The following is a 6449-nucleotide window of genomic DNA, read 5'->3' as shown; positions in this document are numbered from 1 at the left end:
GGCCCCAGTAACCACTGAAGACCAGGTGGGCTGTGAGCTCGTTCAACCAATGAGGCAATAAATAAATAACGATTGATTTGCATTAATATATTTGATATAGCGTTTTTTATTTATATGTTCATCAACAATGCGATGCGAATTAGTCAGATACATATATAAACTATATATGTATAATGAAACCGGAACACATCAATTCGTCCTAAAGTATGCATCTCTAAATTGTTGACTTATTGTTAGTTAGCAAATTTTATTTCTTAATGTCTATGCAACTAAACGGACTCACATGATCTGCGCGGGCAATAGAAAGTAATATACAGGGCCGTATTCAGATTTTTTCCTCGACGTCCGAATATGTCGTTAGGTGTTTTTCGAGATTAGGACATAGAAGTCCTGTATCCGGGACAAGGCTTCGAAATACCGGATACGTCCACTTCATTACGCCCTATCTACCTACGGCAGCTCCGATGACAGAGTCCAAGAATTTTGGTCGTTTGTTGTTTCCGTGTTGTATTTTATTATTATTTACTGAAGCCCATAGACATCTACAACGTAAATGCACCGTCTACCTTGAGACATAAGTTCTAGGGCTTGTGCCCTAGACACAGCCATCAGCGGCAGATGGCTGTGTCTAGGGCACAAGCCACCGGTGGTTAAGACTCCAGAGTAAGAAACCTCCTCACAATAAGCACCGTACCAAGGACAACTGCTTTCTGCACCAGGCATTTCTTTCTTTATTATTATTATTTTAATCAGATAACAATAAACCATTATTAATTCACAGACAGACACATAAATCAAAATTAAATTACAATACGAACATGTAGAAAACAAAATAAAATAAACAAAGAATCTATATATTAATACGTGAAGGAAAAACTTTGTATCCCTTTTTACGAAAATTGCGCGGACGGAGGAGTATGAAATTTCCCACACTTATAGAGAATATAGAAAAGGAGTGCCGGATGCTAATATTTTTTTTTAAATTATGCCTAAAAAATACATTAAATCAATAAATAAAACATTACACACACTACCATGTATTTGACACATACACATATACCCTTTGTTTATTGTCAAACTTTTGTTATTGCTTAAAGCCTGTAGTCAAATTGAGAATAGGTTTATCTATACTTCTATACTAATATTATAAAGAGGAAAGATTTGTTTGTTTGTTTGTTTCGAATAGGCTCCGAAACTACTGGACCGATTTGAAAAATTCTTTTTCCATTAGAAGCCGACATTGTCCCTGATACATTTAAAAAAAAAAAAAATATTATATTTTTTTGGTTTCATGTGTGTTTTAATGTTTCCGAAGCGAAGCGAGGGCGGGTCGCTAGTCTTTAATATTACGAGTATTTGTCTATAGTATAGTCTTGGCGAAATCTGTACAATAGAACCATAATAATGTTGAAACTTATAATTTCAATTAATTATAGTCGAATTTTGACCACCGGCTAACCACTAGTAACAATAAACAAGCAGTTCTTATCAAATAAGATTATCATATTATAAAAACGTTAAAAATGTCAAACATCAAAATTATGAATGTAAAAATTGTCAACAGAAATTTCCTAGATTCATCTCTGTGGAAACCTTTAGACTTCGGCAAAATGGTTACGTAACATATTTCATGTTGTAACACTAATTACGTAATGTAGCTAGCTAGATAGCTGGCTGATGTTTTTTTTTATTATTATTTCAACGCTCGCCTGGAAGAGATCATAGTTGACGATAACACAGCCTATTGTATTGTGTTTTAGTCTTTGTTAATCAAAGAATATTGTTGCAGTTTGCAGCTTAAATCGAGCGACCGCTTGTATATTTCGAGAAACGTGGACTGATCAGATAGCTTGGTGTGTGTTTTTAACGTTCTCGATAGCGTAAAAGTTAACTCAAATTTGTATGCAGTTGGAACAGCGCCCCTAGCGGCAAACGTAGGCAAACGTTCCGACTCCATACAAATTTTAGTTAACTTTTACGCTATCGAGAACGTTAACAAACTCGTAATAAACACACTGATCACGATTCCAATGAACTGCCCCCTGTAGGTAGACACCGGACGCAGCCAGGAGACAGGACCGGCACAGATAATAAGAGTCACCACAATTATGACATCTCGAGAATGTGATGACGTAGAAGAAGATTGTTCACACAAAATACCATTGACGAGAACAAGATCGCGACTGTAGAAGCTGTATATCACTTTGTTGGTCTAACGAAGGCAGTTCCTCACTATTGGACTGTGTGGAACAATCACTACTGGTGGCAGAGCGTATTGTAAGTTCGGTACTACTTACTATCCAGCCTATTTCTGCCACGTCATACGGTTCTGTATAAAGTGTGGGATCATCGAAGAATATTATTAAAAATTTCGTCTTTACGTCACGTTGTGATGCCTATTGACCCAGCTAACCCATCCACAGCAGGTGAGTTTTGAGGGTTTTTATACGTCCATAGCAAGCTGTACAGGCTGGAGATGTCTATGGACCGAAAAAAGATATGACGTGGATGGCGCGCCATATGAACTTAATGTTATCAGTTTTCAAGGAATAAAAATCAATGTGGTTTTTATTGCTTTGATGGATGGAAAGGATCAGGGCCCACCTAGTGCCAAGTGGTTACCGGAGTCCATAGACATCTACAACGTAAATACGGTCATACAGCTTGAGACATGAGTTCTAAGTCCCAGTTTTTACAGTACAACTGCTGCTCAATACTTCAAACCGAAACACGTTAGTACTTCACGGCATCAACAGGCAGGGTGGTGCGATGGTGGTGCTACCCATGTGGACTCAGAAGATGTCCTACTGCCAGTAATTACATATATCATTATTTTGTAATGGATATTTTTTTTAAACCAATTCTTTCAGACCAGCTTTTTTTTGGAGTTTACTCCTTTAGAATCGATTTACATATATAGGCCCGGGGTATGAAAATTATGGGGACCAAAATCGTACTAGCATGTCACACGAAATGCGTTATGCGCCTGATTGGCTCCTGATTGCGTGATGCGTGCGCGCGCCAATCAAAATCGTACTAGCATGTCACACGAAATGCGTTATGCGCCTGATTGGCTCCTGATTGCGTGATGCGTGCGCGCGCCAATCAAAATCGTACTAGCATGTCACACGAAATGCGTTATGCGCCTGATTGGCTCCTGATTGCGTGATGCGTGCGCGCGCCAATCAGGAGCCAACGCGCGGCCGCGTTATCGCAGGTGACGCCGGGCTGCTGCGCCGGCAGTCCGCCACAAAGCCTCGTACTGATCGCGCGTTTCTCTCATTATTGTATTTTCATATATTTGTTAGTCGTTTGTTTTGTGTCTCGTTAATTTGTTAATAATCTGTAGTGTATCGTGTTGTCGTAATATAGAACTATTTCTCGTATTGTTTCGTTTAATTTTTTATATCCAGTAAACTCCAGTCGTGCGTCGGAGCGGACACACACACTTTTTTTTCTACCTAAGCTGTTAGCCTTGAGAGGCTATTTCAGCGTAACCTTAACTAGTAGGTGAGCTCACGGGGCTCAAACCTGACGACGTTGCTAACACGAACCCTCCCTCTATGCAGGGTGGCCGGCAAAAGCTGGACCAGACAAGCCTAGAATCGTGTTCAGTGGCGTGTAATTGGAAAGGCCTATCTCAAGCAATGGACTGTTATATAGGTTGACGATGATGACTGCCCTTGTTAGGGCCATTGTCAGCAAATTCCCTCAAAGCAAATTTGAGCCCCTGAGCTTACCGACCATTTTGAGAGTTTGATTAGGTAAATAAAACCGGCAATATTCACGGAAATAACAACCGGCGCGGGCTCTAAGTAATCCACCATCAGTAAAATTTTAACCTCATCTCTATGTAAGGTCTAATCTGTAGTTTATAGAGCCATAGACCTTTACCGAAATTCATCTCAAGGATCACAACAATCTAGGGCCGCCATGATGTTACGGAGTTCTTGTGAAATCCTTTTTAAGGTTAGTAACATACTAAGACGCTTGTTGCTATGGAAATATCTTCAACACGATCTAACGCAAAACAAGGGAAATTACTACAACTTTATTTTCTTTTTCCAAACAAGACGAGGAATCTACTTTTTTTATTTTTCCGAACTATTTTCAGTTTAATTATAGCGATAAATAAATTATAACTTGATTTTAATAATTTAAAAATGAATTTGTTAGTTCAAAATAGATAGATAAGGATTCAAATTAGTTGGTTCAAAATTAATATGGATTGTAAGGCTCCTTAAAATCGTGCAGGAATCGTTGGAGTACGTCGCGGCAGTTACTTTCTCTGTGCGAATCCCACCACTGCAAGAGCAGGCTGAGTTTTAGGGATCAACATTGTTTTATTATGAAAACTAAAAACCCTATTTTTATGGGTAAATTAAACCAAGCAACTAAAATTAAATGTTCACATACATTGCTTCGATATAACACTAACGTTTCGACTTCAAAACTGATTTTTAGATTATAAATCTAGTACAGTACCAAAATATTTGTGTTGACCGTGATAACCCCCTTACCTCATGCGGGTTCTGATTTCGGAGGGGATCGGACGCTTGAGCGAAGAGTGCAGGGGAGTCGTTTTGTGGGTAGGGTCCTGAAAACATCTTTGGGTCAGCGGTTTCGCAGTCGCGGACCACTCCCACATACCCCGCGCCCCCCTAGGCGCGGGGACCTCATGGGAGGTTTGGCCCCCGATTCGAAAAAAAAGACAGGTTTTTGAGAAGCTGAATCTACTTCTCAATTCTAATGCAGTATTTAATTGAACGCCCGCCCTGTCTATATACAGCCATAAACTGTCATAGACATCACAACCTGACCTTGAGAGGTCGAAATCTCAATTATACTCATATTATATATATCTCAATAATATTTAACGTCCGTCTGGTGTAGTGGTAAGTGACATGGTCACTACACTAGGGGGTCGCGGGTTCGAATCCCGCCAAGGGAAGATAATTGTATGATAAATATTAATGTATTTTCCAGGGTTATAGATGTATATTAAATATATGTATGTGTATAATAAAAACCTTACATTTATATCCGTTATCTGGTACTTGTAACACAAGTTCTTTACGAACTTATCACGGGACCAGTCAACGTGGCGTGATTGTTAGTAAAATATTTATATTTATTTATATTTATACTTTAAATTAGCACGCAAAAACTGGAATGCACGACCGAAAATATGCGGTAAAACGCTCGTATTAGCCCGAACAGACTCCCAATACGAGTATACAAATAACGACCGTTATACCGAACCACGTGTGAATTTAAGCATCGCGCTTATCGCATTGCTTCCCTAAAAGACTCGCACCACATAACGGTCTAAACACGTACCGATCTTCAGTGTGCGTTCGGCGCGCGGCTGCGTGGTCATTAAACTTGTGAATTCTTTCGATAACACTACAAATTCGTTCGCACGTAAACTTTGTGAGTGAACAATAACGAATAAGATTTTATTATCGATTGTTTGCAATTAATTTCAAACAATGGCCGCGTGTGTTTTGTTTTTATTTCGCTTTTTCAATCCTCGTGACTGTCGGTGACTTTTTTCTAAGTTAATCCACGAATTTAATTTGGAATTTAGCAACTAATAGGTACCGGTTTTAATTTTTAATTGAATTATTTAAATGAATTTAAGCTAACGATTTCATTGTTCGTTTGTAAATTTAATCACATTAATAATAGATTAATTGAATGAAGCGGTGAACTAATGTAATTTTATTTCGAATTTGTAGACTTTTGTAGACGATTTTTTTATTTATTGAACACGCGTCATAATCTATATATTAATACGTGAAGCAAAAACTTTGTATCCCTTTTAACGAAAATTGCGCGGACGGAGGAGTATGAAATTTTCCACACTTATAAATAATATAGAGAAGAAGTGCACGATGCTAATATTTTTTTAAATAATGCATAAAAGATACATTAATTCAATAAAGAAAATATTACGCACACTACATATCATGTATTTGACGCACACACGCATGCATGCTATTTATTGTCAAACTTTTGTTCTTGACGTCTGTTGTCAAATTGAGATTAAATATTGTTTGTCTTTGTTAATATTTTTTATAGTATAGTCTTGGCGAAATTTGTGATTATAGAAGTATAAAATACAATCATAATAGTGTACAAACTTACAATTCCAATTAATTATAGTCGAATTTCGACTACTGCGGGACCTTTCGTTTTTTTTAAATGTCTCTTGCTTATAACCTTTCGTATCTAACACTCATTAGAAAAATGTTGCCCTCATATTCCTACAAACAATCCAAATTTCTAATTTTATAAAACTCTACTTTATTGAAAAACTGACGATGAAATACAAAATGTAATATAATTCAAACCAGTTCTAGGTTTTGTTATCGCATTCACGATTTTTAATTAGACCGCAAAAACTTTAAAGTATCGTTAACTTACGAGTTACGGAAATCTAAAAA

The 6449-nt window shown here is 37.6% G+C and overlaps 1 protein-coding gene across 1 annotated transcript in view; it reads left to right on the top strand.

Moving 5' to 3' along the window:
* Positions 1 to 5335: 5335 nt before the first annotated feature.
* The window catches only part of LOC114253598 (facilitated trehalose transporter Tret1), a 30083-nt gene continuing 28969 nt past the window's right edge, over positions 5336 to 6449 (top strand). Inside the window, exon 1 of the mRNA XM_028188539.2 lies at positions 5336 to 5600. The gene's annotated coding sequence lies outside the window, so the exon portion shown is untranslated. The remainder of the gene's footprint in view (positions 5601 to 6449) is intronic.

The sequence above is a fragment of the Bombyx mandarina genome, chromosome A1 (genome assembly GCF_030267445.1).
Source record: "Bombyx mandarina strain Sakado chromosome A1, ASM3026744v2".
NCBI classification, from domain to species: Eukaryota; Metazoa; Arthropoda; class Insecta; order Lepidoptera; family Bombycidae; genus Bombyx; species Bombyx mandarina.
The sequence above is the reverse complement of the archived record's forward strand: the minus strand, read 5'-3'. Positions and strand labels throughout refer to the sequence as shown.